Here is a 17378-nt window from a genome sequence, read left to right as displayed (position 1 = left end):
CCTGATCAGCCAGGTCCTGCTGCGCAGAAGCCTGGGCAAGGGTAAGCACACTTCCATCCCACCACCAGGGGACCCCCGTGCGGGTCAGGCCCAGGCCTGATCCGCCCTGCTGAACTACAGGCCAGCTTGGGCAGAGGGTAGTCACAGGGCCATCCCGCCTCAGGCTGACCCCTGCTGGAACTCCGACTCCGCCCAGGAATGACTCCGCCCCCTGTCAGTGGCCCACCAGAGCTCAGGATCAGCTGTGCACTGACTCCGCCTACTTGACCCCAGCTCAGGCTCCTATCTGATCAGCCAGGTCCTGCTGTGCAGAAGCCTGGGCAAGGGTAAGCACAGTTCCATCCCACCACCAGGCGACCCCCGTGCGGGTCAGGCCCAGGCCTGATCCGCCCTGCTGAACTACAGGCCAGCTTGGGCAGAGGGTAATCACAGGGCCATCCCGCCTCAGGCTGACCCCTGCTGGAACTCCGACTCCGCCCAGGAATGACTCCGCCCCCTGTCAGTGGCCCACCAGAACTCAGGATCAGCTGTGCACTGACTCCGCCTACTTGACCCCAGCTCAGGCTCCGACCTGATCAGCCAGGTCCTGCTGCGCAGAAGCCTGGGCAAGGGTAAGCACACTTCCATCCCACCACCAGGGGACCCCCGTGCGGGTCAGGCCCAGGCCTGATCCGCCCTGCTGAACTACAGGCCAGCTTGGGCAGAGGGTAGTCACAGGGCCATCCCGCCTCAGGCTGACCCCTGCTGGAACTCCGACTCCGCCCAGGAATGACTCCGCCCCCTGTCAGTGGCCCACCAGAGCTCAGGATCAGCTGTGCACTGACTCCGCCTACTTGACCCCAGCTCAGGCTCCGACCTGATCAGCCAGGTCCTGCTGCGCAGAAGCCTGGGCAAGGGTAAGCACACTTCCATCCCACCACCAGGGGACCCCCGTGCGGGTCAGGCCCAGGCCTGATCCGCCCTGCTGAACTACAGGCCAGCTTGGGCAGAGGGTAGTCACAGGGCCATCCCGCCTCAGGCTGACCCCTGCTGGAACTCCGACTCCGCCCAGGAATGACTCCGCCCCCTGTCAGTGGCCCACCAGAGCTCAGGATCAGCTGTGCACTGACTCCGCCTACTTGACCCCAGCTCAGGCTCCGACCTGATCAGCCAGGTCCTGCTGCGCAGAAGCCTGGGCAAGGGTAAGCACACTTCCATCCCACCACCAGGGGACCCCCGTGCGGGTCAGGCCCAGGCCTGATCCGCCCTGCTGAACTACAGGCCAGCTTGGGCAGAGGGTAGTCACAGGGCCATCCCGCCTCAGGCTGACCCCTGCTGGAACTCCGACTCCGCCCAGGAATGACTCCGCCCCCTGCCAGTGGCCCACCAGAGCTCAGGATCTGCTGTGCACTGACTCCGCCTACTTGACCCCAGCTCAGGCTCCGACCTGATCAGCCAGGTCCTGCTGCGCAGAAGCCTGGGCAAGGGTAAGCACACTTCCATCCCACCACCAGGGGACCCCCGTGCGGGTCAGGCCCAGGCCTGATCCGCCCTGCTGAACTACAGGCCAGCTTGGGCAGAGGGTAGTCACAGGGCCATCCCGCCTCAGGCTGACCCCTGCTGGAACTCCGACTCCGCCCAGGAATGACTCCGCCCCCTGTCAGTGGCCCACCAGAGCTCAGGATCAGCTGTGCACTGACTCCGCCTACTTGACCCCAGCTCAGGCTCCGACCTGATCAGCCAGGTCCTGCTGCGCAGAAGCCTGGGCAAGGGTAAGCACACTTCCATCCCACCACCAGGGGACCCCCGTGCGGGTCAGGCCCAGGCCTGATCCGCCCTGCTGAACTACAGGCCAGCTTGGGCAGAGGGTAGTCACAGGGCCATCCCGCCTCAGGCTGACCCCTGCTGGAACTCCGACTCCGCCCAGGAATGACTCCGCCCCCTGTCAGTGGCCCACCAGAGCTCAGGATCAGCTGTGCACTGACTCCGCCTACTTGACCCCAGCTCAGGCTCCCACCTGATCAGCCAGGTCCTGCTGCGCAGAAGCCTGGGCAAGGGTAAGCACACTTCCATCCCACCACCAGGGGACCCCCGTGCGGGTCAGGCCCAGGCCTGATCCGCCCTGCTGAACTACAGGCCAGCTTGGGCAGAGGGTAGTCACAGGGCCATCCCGCCTCAGGCTGACCCCTGCTGGAACTCCGACTCCGCCCAGGAATGACTCCGCCCCCTGTCAGTGGCCCACCAGAGCTCAGGATCAGCTGTGCACTGACTCCGCCTACTTGACCCCAGCTCAGGCTCCTATCTGATCAGCCAGGTCCTGCTGTGCAGAAGCCTGGGCAAGGGTAAGCACAGTTCCATCCCACCACCAGGCGACCCCCGTGCGGGTCAGGCCCAGGCCTGATCCGCCCTGCTGAACTACAGGCCAGCTTGGGCAGAGGGTAATCACAGGGCCATCCCGCCTCAGGCTGACCCCTGCTGGAACTCCGACTCCGCCCAGGAATGACTCCGCCCCCTGTCAGTGGCCCACCAGAACTCAGGATCAGCTGTGCACTGACTCCGCCTACTTGACCCCAGCTCAGGCTCCGACCTGATCAGCCAGGTCCTGCTGCGCAGAAGCCTGGGCAAGGGTAAGCACACTTCCATCCCACCACCAGGGGACCCCCGTGCGGGTCAGGCCCAGGCCTGATCCGCCCTGCTGAACTACAGGCCAGCTTGGGCAGAGGGTAGTCACAGGGCCATCCCGCCTCAGGCTGACCCCTGCTGGAACTCCGACTCCGCCCAGGAATGACTCCGCCCCCTGTCAGTGGCCCACCAGAGCTCAGGATCAGCTGTGCACTGACTCCGCCTACTTGACCCCAGCTCAGGCTCCGACCTGATCAGCCAGGTCCTGCTGCGCAGAAGCCTGGGCAAGGGTAAGCACACTTCCATCCCACCACCAGGGGACCCCCGTGCGGGTCAGGCCCAGGCCTGATCCGCCCTGCTGAACTACAGGCCAGCTTGGGCAGAGGGTAGTCACAGGGCCATCCCGCCTCAGGCTGACCCCTGCTGGAACTCCGACTCCGCCCAGGAATGACTCCGCCCCCTGTCAGTGGCCCACCAGAGCTCAGGATCAGCTGTGCACTGACTCCGCCTACTTGACCCCAGCTCAGGCTCCGACCTGATCAGCCAGGTCCTGCTGCGCAGAAGCCTGGGCAAGGGTAAGCACACTTCCATCCCACCACCAGGGGACCCCCGTGCGGGTCAGGCCCAGGCCTGATCCGCCCTGCTGAACTACAGGCCAGCTTGGGCAGAGGGTAGTCACAGGGCCATCCCGCCTCAGGCTGACCCCTGCTGGAACTCCGACTCCGCCCAGGAATGACTCCGCCCCCTGCCAGTGGCCCACCAGAGCTCAGGATCTGCTGTGCACTGACTCCGCCTACTTGACCCCAGCTCAGGCTCTGACCTGATCAGCCAGGTCCTGCTGCGCAGAAGCCTGGGCAAGGGTAAGCACACTTCCATCCCACCACCAGGGGACCCCCGTGCGGGTCAGGCCCAGGCCTGATCCGCCCTGCTGAACTACAGGCCAGCTTGGGCAGAGGGTAGTCACAGGGCCATCCCGCCTCAGGCTGACCCCTGCTGGAACTCCGACTCCGCCCAGGAATGACTCCGCCCCCTGTCAGTGGCCCACCAGAGCTCAGGATCAGCTGTGCACTGACTCCGCCTACTTGACCCCAGCTCAGGCTCCGACCTGATCAGCCAGGTCCTGCTGCGCAGAAGCCTGGGCAAGGGTAAGCACACTTCCATCCCACCACCAGGGGACCCCCGTGCGGGTCAGGCCCAGGCCTGATCCGCCCTGCTGAACTACAGGCCAGCTTGGGCAGAGGGTAGTCACAGGGCCATCCCGCCTCAGGCTGACCCCTGCTGGAACTCCGACTCCGCCCAGGAATGACTCCGCCCCCTGCCAGTGGCCCACCAGAGCTCAGGATCAGCTGTGCACTGACTCCGCCTACTTGACCCCAGCTCAGGCTCCAACCTGATCAGCCAGGTCCTGCTGCGCAGAAGCCTGGGCAAGGGTAAGCACACTTCCATCCCACCACCAGGGGACCCCGGTGCGGGTCAGGCCCAGGCCTGATCCGCCCTGCTGAACTACAGGCCAGCTTGGGCAGAGGGTAGTCACAGGGCCATCCCGCCTCAGGCTGACCCCTGCTGGAACTCCGACTCCGCCCAGGAATGACTCCGCCCCCTGTCAGTGGCCCACCAGAGCTCAGGATCAGCTGTGCACTGACTCCGCCTACTTGACCCCAGCTCAGGCTCTGACCTGATCAGCCAAGGCGCTAGTGGGTAATTGTAGCCTTGATCTCAAGAAGGCCTTCTTCCGTTGCTCACGCAGCTTCAGGTGAAACAGCTGTCAGACCTGTTGCCAGGACGCAGCTGAGGAAGGAATGATTGTGGAACGTGAGGAAAACCGTTAATACTGGACAAGAGGCAGGCTTGCGCCAGGAAAGGTCGCGCGCGTGCAAATTCCGCGTGCATGCAAATTCCGCGTGCATGCAAATTCCGCGTGCATGCAAATTCCGCGTGCATGTGCAAAGTCTGCATGCAGGTGCAAAGTCTGCATGCACGTGCAAAGTCCTTGCACCAGATGCGGAATAGGCACGTGCTGATGGGATGAACTCCAATGGACGTGGGGGCAGTCAGAGGGCTGAGAAGGCTCTTGTGAGCAAGTGGTGGTGGCATCTCCAGGATCTCACTTGCTGAGGCTGGGAAGGACACCTTGTCCTCCCTTGAAGGTGTGAGCTAGTGTTTGTATCTAGCCTTGCTCTGGTGAGGGTGGGCGGGGCTTAGTTTGACAGTCCAGAGCTCTTGCAATGGCAGCAATCCCTCAGCCCATGCACCGCCCCTGAGCTGTCAGAGTTCTGTCTGCTCACCTGTCTGGGCCAGGAACTGTCGCGCGCGTGCAAATTCCGCGTGCATGCAAATTCCGCGTGCGTGCAAATTCCGCGTGCATGTGCAAAGTCTGCATGCACGTGCAAAGTCTGCATGCACGTGCAAAGTCCACGTCCTTGCACCAGATGCGGAAGAAATAGGCACAACCAATGGACTTGGGGGAAGTCAGAGGGCTGAGAAGGCGCTTGCTGCGGGTTGAGGGTAGCTCTTGGGGCGTGGAGCACTTGCGGACTAGGGGGATGAGCAGGTGTTTGGCTGGCAGTACCTGCACCTCCGGTACAGGGACAGGTCGGTGCCTCTTCAGGAGTGCTCTTCTCTGAAAAGGCGGGAAGTGCCATGGCCCCAATAGAAGCGCCCCCCATACCTCCAAGCTTGAAGCAGGGGGTAGCCTCCCTGGGCCTCTGAAGGGGAAAGCAATGTCATTAGATAGGCGGTGCACCAGCAGGTGAGCAAGTGGTGGTGGCATCTCCAGGATCTCACTTGCTGAGGCTGGGAAGGACACCTTGTCCTCCCTTGAAGGTGTGAGCTAGTGTTTGTATCTAGCCTTGCTCTGGTGAGGGTGGGCGGGGCTTAGTTTGACAGTCCAGAGCTCTTGCAATGGCAGGAATCCCTCAGCCCATGCCCTGCCCCTGAGCTGTCAGAGTTCTGTCTGCTCTCCTGCCTGGGCCAGGAACTGTCGTGCGCGTGCAAATTCCGCGTGCATGTGCAAAGTCTGCATGCACGTGCAAAGTCCACGTCCTTGCACCAGATGCGGAAGAAATAGGCACAACCAATGGACGTGGGGGCAGTCAGAGGGCTGAGAAGGCTCTTGCTGCGGGTTGAGGGTAGCTCTTGGGGCGTGGAGCACTTGCGGATTAGGGTGATGAGCAGGTGTTTGGCTGGCAGTACCTGCACCTCCGGTACAGGGACAGGTCGTTGCCTCTTCAGGAGTGCTCTTCTCTGAAAAGGCGGGAAGTGCCATGGCCCCAATAGAAGCGCCCCCCATACCTCCAAGCTTGAAGCAGGGGGTAGCCTCCCTGGGCCTCTGAAGGGGAAAGCAATGTCATTAGATAGGCGGTGCACCAGCAGGTGAGCAAGTGGTGGTGGCATCTCCAGGATCTCGCTTGCTGAGGCTGGGAAGGACACCTTGTCCTCCCTTGAAGGTGTGAGCTAGTGTTTGTATCTAGCCTTGCTCTGGTGAGGGTGGGCGGGGCTTAGTTTGACAGTCCGGAGCTCTTGCAATGGCTGGAATCCATCAGCCCATGCCCCGCCCATGAGCTGTCAGAGTTCTGTCTGCTCTCCTGCCTGGGCCAGGAACTGTCGCGCGCGTGCAAATTCCGCGTGCATGTGCAAAGTCTGCATGCACGTGCAAAGTCTGCATGCACGTGCAAAGTCCACGTCCTTGCACCAGATGCGGAAGAAATAGGCACAACCAATGGACGTGGGGGCAGTCAGAGGGCTGAGAAGGCTCTTGCTGCGGGTTGAGGGTAGCTCTTGGGGCGTGGAGCACTTGCGGACTAGGGTGATGAGCAGGTGTTTGGCTGGCAGTACCTGCACCTCCGGTACAGGGACAGGTCGTTGCCTCTTCAGGAGTGCTCTTCTCTGAAAAGGCGGGAAGTGCCATGGCCCCAATAGAAGCGCCCCCCATACCTCCAAGCTTGAAGCAGGGGGTAGCCTCCCTGGGCCTCTGAAGGGGAAAGCAATGTCATTAGATAGGCGGTGCACCAGCAGGTGAGCAAGTGGTGGTGGCATCTCCAGGATCTCGCTTGCTGAGGCTGGGAAGATCACCTTGTCCTCCCTTGAAGGTGTGAGCTAGTGTTTGTATCTAGCCTTGCTCTGGTGAGGGTGGGCGGGGCTTAGTTTGACAGCCAGGAGCTCTTGCAATGGCAGCAATCCCTCAGCCCATGCCCTGCCCCTGAGCTGTCAGAGTTCTGTCTGCTCTCCTGCCTGGGCCAGGAACTGTCGCGCGCGTGCAAATTCCGCGTGCATGTGCAAAGTCTGCATGCACGTGCAAAGTCTGCATGCACGTGCAAAGTCCACGTCCTTGCACCAGATGCGGAAGAAATAGGCACAACCAATGGACGTGGGGGCAGTCAGAGGGCTGAGAAGGCTCTTGCTGCTGGTTGAGGGTAGCTCTTGGGGCGTGGAGCACTTGCGGACTAGGGTGATGAGCAGGTGTTTGGCTGGCAGTACCTGCACCTCCGGTACAGGGACAGGTCGTTGCCTCTTCAGGAGTGCTCTTCTCTGAAAAGGCGGGAAGTGCCATGGCCCCAATAGAAGCGCCCCCCATACCTCCAAGCTTGAAGCAGGGGGTAGCCTCCCTGGGCCTCTGAAGGGGAAAGCAATGTCATTGGATAGGCGGTGCACCAGCAGGTGAGCAAGTGGTGGTGGCATCTCCAGGATCTCGCTTGCTGAGGCTGGGAAGGACACCTTGTCCTCCCTTGAAGGTGTGAGCTAGTGTTTGTATCTAGCCTTGCTCTGGTGAGGGTGGGCGGGGCTTAGTTTGACAGTCCAGAGCTCTTGCAATGGCAGGAATCCCTCAGCCCATGCCCCGCCCCTGAGCTGTCAGAGTTCTGTCTGCTCTCCTGCCTGGGCCAGGAACTGTCGCGCGCGTGCAAATTCCGCGTGCATGTGCAAAGTCTGCATGCACGTGCAAAGTCTGCATGCACGTGCAAAGTCCACGTCCTTGCACCAGATGCGGAAGAAATAGGCACAACCAATGGACGTGGGGGCAGTCAGAGGGCTGAGAAGGCTCTTGCTGCGGGTTGAGGGTAGCTCTTGGGGCGTGGAGCACTTGCGGACTAGGGTGATGAGCAGGTGTTTGGCTGGCAGTACCTGCACCTCCGGTACAGGGACAGGTCGTTGCCTCTTCAGGAGTGCTCTTCTCTGAAAAGGCGGGAAGTGCCATGGCCCCAATAGAAGCGCCCCCCATACCTCCAAGCTTGAAGCAGGGGGTAGCCTCCCTGGGCCTCTGAAGGGGAAAGCAATGTCATTAGATAGGCGGTGCACCAGCAGGTGAGCAAGTGGTGGTGGCATCTCCAGGATCTCGCTTGCTGAGGCTGGGAAGGACACCTTGTCCTCCCTTGAAGGTGTGAGCTAGTGTTTGTATCTAGCCTTGCTCTGGTGAGGGTGGGCGGGGCTTAGTTTGACAGCCAGGAGCTCTTGCAATGGCAGGAATCCCTCAGCCCATGCCCCGCCCCTGAGCTGTCAGAGTTCTGTCTGCTCTCCTGCCTGGGCCAGGAACTGTCGCGCGCGTGCAAATTCCGCGTGCATGTGCAAAGTCTGCATGCACGTGCAAAGTCTGCATGCACGTGCAAAGTCCACGTCCTTGCACCAGATGCGGAAGAAATAGGCACATCCAATGGACGTGGGGGCAGTCAGAGGGCTGAGAAGGCTCTTGCTGCGGGTTGAGGGTAGCTCTTGGGGCGTGGAGCACTTGCGGACTAGGGTGATGAGCAGGTGTTTGGCTGGCAGTACCTGCACCTCCGGTACAGGGACAGGTCGTTGCCTCTTCAGGAGTGCTCTTCTCTGAAAAGGCGGGAAGTGCCATGGCCCCAATAGAAGCGCCCCCCATACCTCCAAGCTTGAAGCAGGGGGTAGCCTCCCTGGGCCTCTGAAGGGGAAAGCAATGTCATTAGATAGGCGGTGCACCAGCAGGTGAGCAAGTGGTGGTGGCATCTCCAGGATCTCGCTTGCTGAGGCTGGGAAGGACACCTTGTCCTCCCTTGAAGGTGTGAGCTAGTGTTTGTATCTAGCCTTGCTCTGGTGAGGGTGGGCGGGGCTTAGTTTGACAGTCCAGAGCTCTTGCAATGGCAGGAATCCCTCAGCCCATGCCCCGCCCCTGAGCTGTCAGAGTTCTGTCTGCTCTCCTGCCTGGGCCAGGAACTGTTGCGCGCGTGCAAATTCCGCGTGCATGTGCAAAGTCTGCATGCACGTGCAAAGTCTGCATGCACGTGCAAAGTCCACGTCCTTGCACCAGATGCGGAAGAAATAGGCACAACCAATGGACGTGGGGGCAGTCAGAGGGCTGAGAAGGCTCTTGCTGCGGGTTGAGGGTAGCTCTTGGGGCGTGGAGCACTTGCGGACTAGGGGGATGAGCAGGTGTTTGGCTGGCAGTGCCTGCACCTCCGGTACAGGGACAGGTCGTTGCCTCTTCAGGAGTGCTCTTCTCTGAAAAGGCGGGAAGTGCCATGGCCCCAATAGAAGCGCCCCCCATACCTCCAAGCTTGAAGCAGGGGGTAGCCTCCCTGGGCCTCTGAAGGGGAAAGCAATGTCATTAGATAGGCGGTGCACCAGCAGGTGAGCAAGTGGTGGTGGCATCTCCAGGATCTCGCTTGCTGAGGCTGGGAAGGACACCTTGTCCTCCCTTGAAGGTGTGAGCTAGTGTTTGTATCTAGCCTTGCTCTGGTGAGGGTGGGCGGGGCTTAGTTTGACAGCCAGGAGCTCTTGCAATGGCAGGAATCCCTCAGCCCATGCCCCGCCCCTGAGCTGTCAGAGTTCTGTCTGCTCTCCTGCCTGGGCCAGGAACTGTCGCGCGCGTGCAAATTCCGCGTGCATGTGCAAAGTCTGCATGCACGTGCAAAGTCTGCATGCACGTGCAAAGTCCACGTCCTTGCACCAGATGCGGAAGAAATAGGCACAACCAATGGACGTGGGGGCAGTCAGAGGGCTGAGAAGGCTCTTGCTGCGGGTTGAGGGTAGCTCTTGGGGCGTGGAGCACTTGCGGACTAGGGTGATGAGCAGGTGTTTGGCTGGCAGTACCTGCACCTCCGGTACAGGGACAGGTCGTTGCCTCTTCAGGAGTGCTCTTCTCTGAAAAGGCGGGAAGTGCCATGGCCCCAATAGAAGCGCCCCCCATACCTCCAAGCTTGAAGCAGGGGGTAGCCTCCCTGGGCCTCTGAAGGGGAAAGCAATGTCATTGGATAGGCGGTGCACCAGCAGGTGAGCAAGTGGTGGTGGCATCTCCAGGATCTCGCTTGCTGAGGCTGGGAAGGACACCTTGTCCTCCCTTGAAGGTGTGAGCTAGTGTTTGTATCTAGCCTTGCTCTGGTGAGGGTGGGCGGGGCTTAGTTTGACAGTCCGGAGCTCTTGCAATGGCAGCAATCCCTCAGCCCATGCCCCGCCCCTGAGCTGTCAGAGTTCTGTCTGCTCTCCTGCCTGGGCCAGGCTAGTCCGAAGGGGAACTGCTGGGGGGCAAGTTTCTTGGCTGAGCAGCATTTGCAGGTGGAGGCAGCTTTGGGATCATGGCCTGTGTGTCTTCCTGCACTTCCTCTGGGAACAGTGGAGGGAACAGCTGCTGAGAATGCATTTAAGGCATCCCCCAGAGTCCAGCTGAGGGGTTCATCAGGGCAGGCTGGGAGGGAATGCTACCCTTTGTGCACAGTCCTTTCTCTCTGTGTGGAAACCAGAAAAATCCAGCCGTGTGCTCACAAAATCGAGTTTTATTCATATTTGGTTTGCTTTCTTTGAATTTTGGTTATCAAGATTCTCCAATTTTTAAATTTATTTTTTTTTAGTTGTCAACAGGCCTTTATTCATTTCTGTGCAGTGCTGAGAATTGAACCCAGTGCCTCCCACGTGCTAGGCAAGCACTCTGCAACTGAGCCACAACCCCAGCTCTCCAATTTTTTGACTGTCTTCATGCTTAGCTGTTCTGGGGACAATACTAGGCCTCCTACTGTTCCTAAAGTGTAAGATATGTTACCTTTCACCAGTCCAATCCAACACAGACACCTACAGACCCAGAGATCCACTCAGCATTCACTCTTTGGAGGTTCCAGTTGTCATGGGTCTTGGCTTTTCCTGGATGGAAGGGCACCCTGCCAGAGTTAGCTGTGAGGTTTCAAGCTCAAGCTTCCCATAACCCGCTAAGCAGCCCTGCATGCTCCTCCATGCTCAGCTATTAAGAACTCTCCCTCCTCCCCACTGGTGGAGTTCTGGGCTTGCTTCTGAACTGGACAAAATATCAGTGAGTGGGGACCTGGAGGAGTGAGGTTGGAGGGAGCCTCACCTGGGACTGTTGTCCCAAGTGGGTGCTCCTTGGACCCCTTCGATTGCCCATGGCCTTTTCTGGGTCCACTGGACCTTCAGTAATCAGTGAAGGCCGCTGGGTGAGGTTGTGGCAGTGCTCATCTCTCCTGGTGGGATAATTCCTGGCATGGTATCCTCCTGAACCCAGTTCGAGGTGCTACCCAGTAGGCTGCATTGGGAATCAGGGTCCTGGAAGTAATGGAATCACCTGATGGGCCAGTGCAGCACAGACTTGCAGTGGGTGACAAAGTTGGAGTTGGGTTGCCAAGAACATGGTCCTGGGGCTCAGTGTATAGGTCCTTCCTCATGCCACACTGCTGAATTGGCACTTATCTTGAACTTTCCTCTGGAGTGGCCAGAACCAGAAGCTCCTTCACTTCCCGAGTGTCATGAAATCAGTGCTTTTGAGAAAATGGCTGGAAGATGGGTTTATGTCCCCCACCATAGGCCTCCCCACAGGCTTAAAGGCTGGGAAATTCTCAGTTTCCTCTTTCAGTCACCATTTCCTGCTGCATAGGGAGGAAAAATGGACACCCTCCTAGATCTTGCCTGCCTCTGGAGTCAGGGTACTGACTGCATTGATGGACAGGGTGACCACAAATCTGGGCCACACCTGAGTGGTACTGGAGTCTGAGGTTGGCCAAACTCTTTATTTTCTACTAACAAAGGTAAACACAGTCTTTATTTCTTGTTTTATTTCATATTAAATCAGCAATTCATGCTTGGGTAGATCAGATAGAAAGTACAGATTGCTAAGATTCCTTGGAATGTGGCCTTGGGTTTGAGTCTATGGATAGTGTTGTGTACAGGTGTTGTTCAGTCATTTAAAAGGAATACACATTGTGGTGGTCGCAAACATACACCTGTAGGATGAACTTGCAAATATACTAAACCACACGAAGGCCTCACTGTGGTTTGTCAAGATCATCCTGATTCACAAGGACCCGTCTTTCCCTCGCCTTAGAGGGAACAGAACCCAAGTCCTGGAAACTGCCTTTAAGACTCCAAATTTGTTTTGGAGACGGTAAAAAAACAGCAATGTTGGAGAGGACTATGATGAGTTTTAGTTAAAATTGATTTCTAAATGTGGAATCAGAATAAAGTAATACATGTATAATATAAGCATATATCGTTGTTTCTAAATTATCATGTTAAATTTCATACATATCTATTAGATCTCCTGAAAAGTTGATATCATCAGGAAAAAACTCCATTTTTATCCTCTTCCTGGGAAATATTTTCTATTCCCACACTGAAATATTTTCTTAAACTTGGTTTCAGCTTTTATTTTGACACCTGTGTTTGTATATTCATTTTTTTAGATCGAGGATTACTTGCATATATCATCCAATCACCTGTTTTTAATTCAACGTAATCATACACACACACACACACACACACACACACACACACACACACATTGATCAGGAGTTATTACCATCCTTTTTCTTTATGAGGCAGCAGAAGCACAGAGAAGATACAGAATATGCCCAAGACTCCACAGTGCATTTCCTACTGAATGTTTGTGTCTCCTCCAAATTCATGTTGAAGCCCTAATGCCAATGTGATGGCATGAGAAGTGGGGCCATTTGGAGGTAACCAGATTTCGATAGGCCGGTGGTGGCGGGGGGGTGGAGGCGCGGGGCATGTCTCCCAAGATGAGATTAGTTTTCTCAGAATTTCAAAAAGAGACCAGGGCTTACTTGCTCTCCACCAATTGAGAATACAGTGAGAGGCAGCCAGCTATGAGCAAAAAGAGGGCTCTTTCCAAGAATTCAATCTATCAGTACCTTGACCATGAACTTCCCACCCTCCCAAATGGGGAGAAATAAATGTTTCTTAAGCTTAGATTATTTTGTTGTAGCAGCTAGAACTGACTAGGACAGTCAGTGAAAGGACTTTGTGAATATTCAATGAAATAATGTATGCAAAGTGGTCTATGAATATAAGCTATTGCATTATCACCTTCATCATCATTACCATTTTTCCTAACCAAATGGCATAGGAGCTATTTTTCACACCTAATTCAATTCCAAAAGAAGCCACTGATATTTCTCCAGCAGAAAGAGGTTATGACTGCTCCAGATGAGTTACTACCTAGATTTTCAGGTTGTTTGTGGCCATTTTATGGATCTACATAGACCTTTGGCTCCTCTGTAAATGAGTTTTCTGGCCCATCATGAGATGTATACCCCTGTGCCATCAATACCATCCCCTTTTAGGGTGTCCAATTATGACCAGTCATTTACATCTTGAGCCATTCTGAAATCCATGTGGATTTTCTCTTCCTCAGAGGTCTATAAAAACATGAATGACAGGTGATGTCACTGAACAACAAAGATGGGAGAGGACAGCTTGAAGAGCATGGAGAGGAGCCAAGCAATCAGAGAAAAAATAACACTAAGAGTGGAGGAGGCCAACCTCTGTCCAGAGGGCTCTGGGAAGAGCCAGCCTGATTTACTTCTGGGACCTGCTCTTGGGCACTGGCCTGGGCAGGCACCAAGATGTGGCTTCACCAGACTGAGGTTCTGATGGACTTGGTGTCTGGTGCAAAACTTTAATTCAACTGTTAGCTCTAAAAACAGGAAAGCATATTTCTAATCAATAAAATTTTCCCTTTTTGACAATATTATGGTACAAAATTCTGATGTCTTTTTCAGATTCAAAAATGAAATAATATAATCTAATATTATTTCAGCATAATATTTAAAACAACACAAAATGCAAGCATGGCTTTAGATTTCTCACAAAACATATTTTCCCCCAGATTAAATTTTTATTCAAATATAACATTTATATATCTTTATGGGGTATATTATGGCAACTCAATAGACGTAGACAAGTTTTATCATGCAACTTTGATATTACATCCAGGAAGTCCCTATAATGAAATCTGAAATTAGATTCATTGTGATGAATTACTTTTTCTAGAATTCATACTGTGACAGAGTCTGAGAGACTGTCTCTTCAGGCCCTTCAAGAATTAGGACATTCTAGCATTTCAAGCAGGCATTGATGCAGGAAAGATGAGTCTGGACACCTGAGGAATTTGGAGGAAGCAGATTTATTTAAGCTGCAGCAACCCAGAAGGGATAACACCAAACAATCTCTGGACCCCAGGTCTGGAAATTCTCTAACATTGCAGTGGGTGGTTACACAGCACAATGTTTAATATAACTTAACTTTGTTCCACATTCATAGGTTAAACAGAGGTTTCACAATGTTTTACACAGAAAACAGAAATTTTCACACATCAAAAAACTTGATTGGAGACTATTTTTTTTTTAGGATGTAGATGAGCACAATACCTTTATTTTTATGTGGTGCTGAGAATTGAACAAGGGGCCTCACATGTGCAAAGCAAGTGCTCTATCACTGAGCCACAACCCCAGCCCTGCAGGCCTAACTCTTACAAGAAAGAGAAACCTGGCCTTTACAACAAAAAGGAGCTCAAAGCACAATGAGTGCTCTGGAAATTTTGTTGACTTCTTAAAATAATCTCTTCTTGATTAGGAGAGAGACTTGTGTGTTACAATTAAGGTGGGAGTCTTTTGGAAACTACAGCATTACCCCCTTTGATGCTCATTATTTAATCCTCTAAGTCAAAGGGCATTATTATCTTCTTGGCTTAAAGTTTCATATAATGTAATATCATAGTTCTTGTTTCTCTTTTTTAAAAAGGAAACCTGCTTCTATTGTAGAACCACTAGTTTTAATGAAAAGAGGAAACAAACATGGAAGCAATACACAAGTTCAGAGCACAATCCATGCTATGTCAATTAAGCTTTTGAATCCACCAAGAAAAGGAAACCATCCTCCAAATAGTGAGCTTGGATCTCAACTGCAATGCCCTTTCAGGATTGAACTGGTACATGTGTTTGTTTTCTGATATTATTAACTATGTGTTTGATTGTTATCAGTCCTAGAGTCAAGACAAAACAAAGGACTCTGTATATGACAGAAGTAAGGGGTGGCAATGACAGTATAAGAGTGAAACAGTCCATTTTCCTTTTGGTTAGTGTATCTTTCACCTTGTACATCCAACCCAGAGTGGCTGAAGCAGGGCTGATGTTTCCTCAAGCTTTGGGCACATTCAGGCTAGTCGGCTTCCAGAGTGACTTGAGCAGGGTTGGTGTCCTTCGGATCTTTGAGTTTCTCTGGTGTTTCCTTCTTCCTGATGCTCAGCTTAAGGGGTACAAATTAAGGAGGGAAAGCTGCAAAAGAATGTGCGTAAGAATAAGAGATTTTATTTTCAGGAGGTTCCAAAGCAGGCTAAAAGGAACAAAGTATTACATAATGTATATCTCTGCATATGTACATACATGCATTGACATATTTGGTGACACTCTAAAAATTAGAGTAAGGGATTGTAGATAGTGCTCTATGTGGGGGTGTGACAAGAGGTGGGGGATATCCCAGGAGGCTTGAACTATGTAGATCTAACTCAATGTAACTTTAAACAAATTTGAAAACAGCCTATAATTTCACAAGCCCGACCCAACATCGGCTTATGATCTTCCATATATTATTTTTTCATCTAAAAAATGAAGTCAGTTCAACCGCCTGCTCACAGGTCAGTTGCCTTCCAAAGGTGCACCTCTAAGTGCGTTGACTTTAATCTCAGAATATATTTCTGCATGGAAATCATGTCAAATGCCTTCCTGGCTCCCAAAGTTTAGGTACTGCTCAACAGCTTAATTTTACCCCTGGCTTATCCTCCTCACCAACTTTACTTTACCAGATGCAAACCCAAGGTTGTACTTAGTTCTGCACCCTGGTCAAGGTCACCCAGTTAAGAGGGATTTAAATCCAGCTCTACCCAATCTGAAGTCTTTACTTCTCCTCACACCACCCCTTAGCCAGACAAACTTGCTTACTTATATTTTTCCTTTCTTGATTATCTCTTGGAAGAAGCCAGTGTTAGGCTAAATTTGGTAGATCTAGGAGGGTATTTTCCCAATAGGCTATTTTTCCTACAAGTCCAGGTATGGCCAGTCTGGCTGTCCCCAGCCTGCTGCAATGTACTGGGGCCTCACACCACTGCCCAGAGACCCTGTGCCAGGATGACCCTATGTCCAGGACCCAGAGTCTCCTCAGGGAAGAGTGGAGGAGTAGGAGAAGGAGACACCATGGAAAGTTCAGGAGAAAGGACGAGAAGGTTCTTCCAGGGCTAGACTTCCAAAGCAGCCAAAGATCCCTCTCTATCTTGCCCTACAGGATCAGGTCTAGACCTTGCCAGCAGCTCCCAGGCTCTAACCCCACCCTCTCACTAGTGAGCTGGACCCACCTAGTCCCACCCACTGCCTGCTGTGAGGACTGCAGCCTTTATTTAGAGTGCTCACTTGTTTATTTGGATGAGTTCCCAGAGTTAGAACCACAACTCCTCAAGGGTCCTGAGGACTGGTGTTTGGTCCTGGGGTGACAAAAGGCAGGCAGCATGCAGTGGAACTTGTTGAGGTGACTGTAATGGAGAATGATCAGTTTCCCAGCTCTTATACATCTTGAGCAGAGAAGCATCCTTGGGGTCAATTCATTGCAAGGGCACCATCATGAAATGGTGGCATATGGTGGCAAGAGCAGCATCCAGCTGTTTTGGGCATAGGGCATCAGGCGTCGAAAGTCAGGAGTTGAGTATTGGTGTGAGGTGGGGGTGACTGTGGCGGTGTCAGCATGCAGCTGCGATTTAGGAGTTCCTTGCTTCCTACTCATGGTGGTGGTGATGGTGGAAGAATCCAGAAACAGTGGTTGTAACAACAGATGCTTCCAGCCATGAGTGTTTTCATCTGCCATAGTGACAAGGGTTTGGCTGCAGTTGCCATGAAGTTGGCCCCAGTACTGAGTGTCACTGTCTAGTATCCATGTTAAAGTCTGGGGGCAGCAGGGTGGAGCTCCAGCGTCTGGCAGGTGCAGGAGCAGCATGCAGCTGCATCAAGGGTCCAGCCTCAGTATAGGGGTCGGGCACCAGATGTGGTGTAAAGTACAATGACATTGGGGCCTTGGTGGGCATTGTTGGAGTCCATCTCGAGTTTGGAAGTTTGAGTGCTGCACAATGGTGGTGGCACCATAAGAGTTCAGAGCAGGGGCAGCAACAACAGGCAGTGTCCAGCAGTGAGCATCTTCATCCTGCAGAAGTAACTGGGGTCCAGATGCAGGACAGTGAAAGTGGCATCCAGTGGCCATGTGGGGAGTCTGGTTGGCTGCAGCGAAGAGTTCCAGGCTGGCATGGCAGCAAGGGCATGGGATAGTGGGTGTCAGAGTGATAAAGTAACCAGTAGCTGGGATGTCCTCTGTGGTGGAGGCTGCAGGCCCTGGTCTTGCGCCTGGTCGACTGGCCTGCTCAGGAAGAAGAATGCAGGAGGCATTGGTACCCAGGCAGCTGCCCAGGACCTTATGCTTCCCACAGCTGCCATGTCTCGCTCTGTCCATGAGCCCACTGTGTGTCTGCTCACCCCATCGCCTGATAG

The 17378-nt window shown here is 54.1% G+C and overlaps 1 long non-coding RNA gene across 2 annotated transcripts in view; it reads right to left on the bottom strand.

Moving 5' to 3' along the window:
- Positions 1-13995: 13995 nt before the first annotated feature.
- LOC144257290 (uncharacterized) overlaps positions 13996-17378 on the bottom strand; it is a 120177-nt gene continuing 116794 nt past the window's right edge. For both annotated transcript variants that reach the window (XR_013344421.1, XR_013344422.1), the window contains exon 4: positions 13996-15128. This is a non-coding gene — a long non-coding RNA (uncharacterized LOC144257290). The remainder of the gene's footprint in view (positions 15129-17378) is intronic.

Source organism: Urocitellus parryii, chromosome 10 (genome assembly GCF_045843805.1).
Source record: "Urocitellus parryii isolate mUroPar1 chromosome 10, mUroPar1.hap1, whole genome shotgun sequence".
NCBI classification, from domain to species: domain Eukaryota; kingdom Metazoa; phylum Chordata; class Mammalia; order Rodentia; family Sciuridae; genus Urocitellus; species Urocitellus parryii.
Note: the sequence above shows the minus strand (reverse complement) of the source record. Positions and strands in the feature narration are given on the sequence as shown.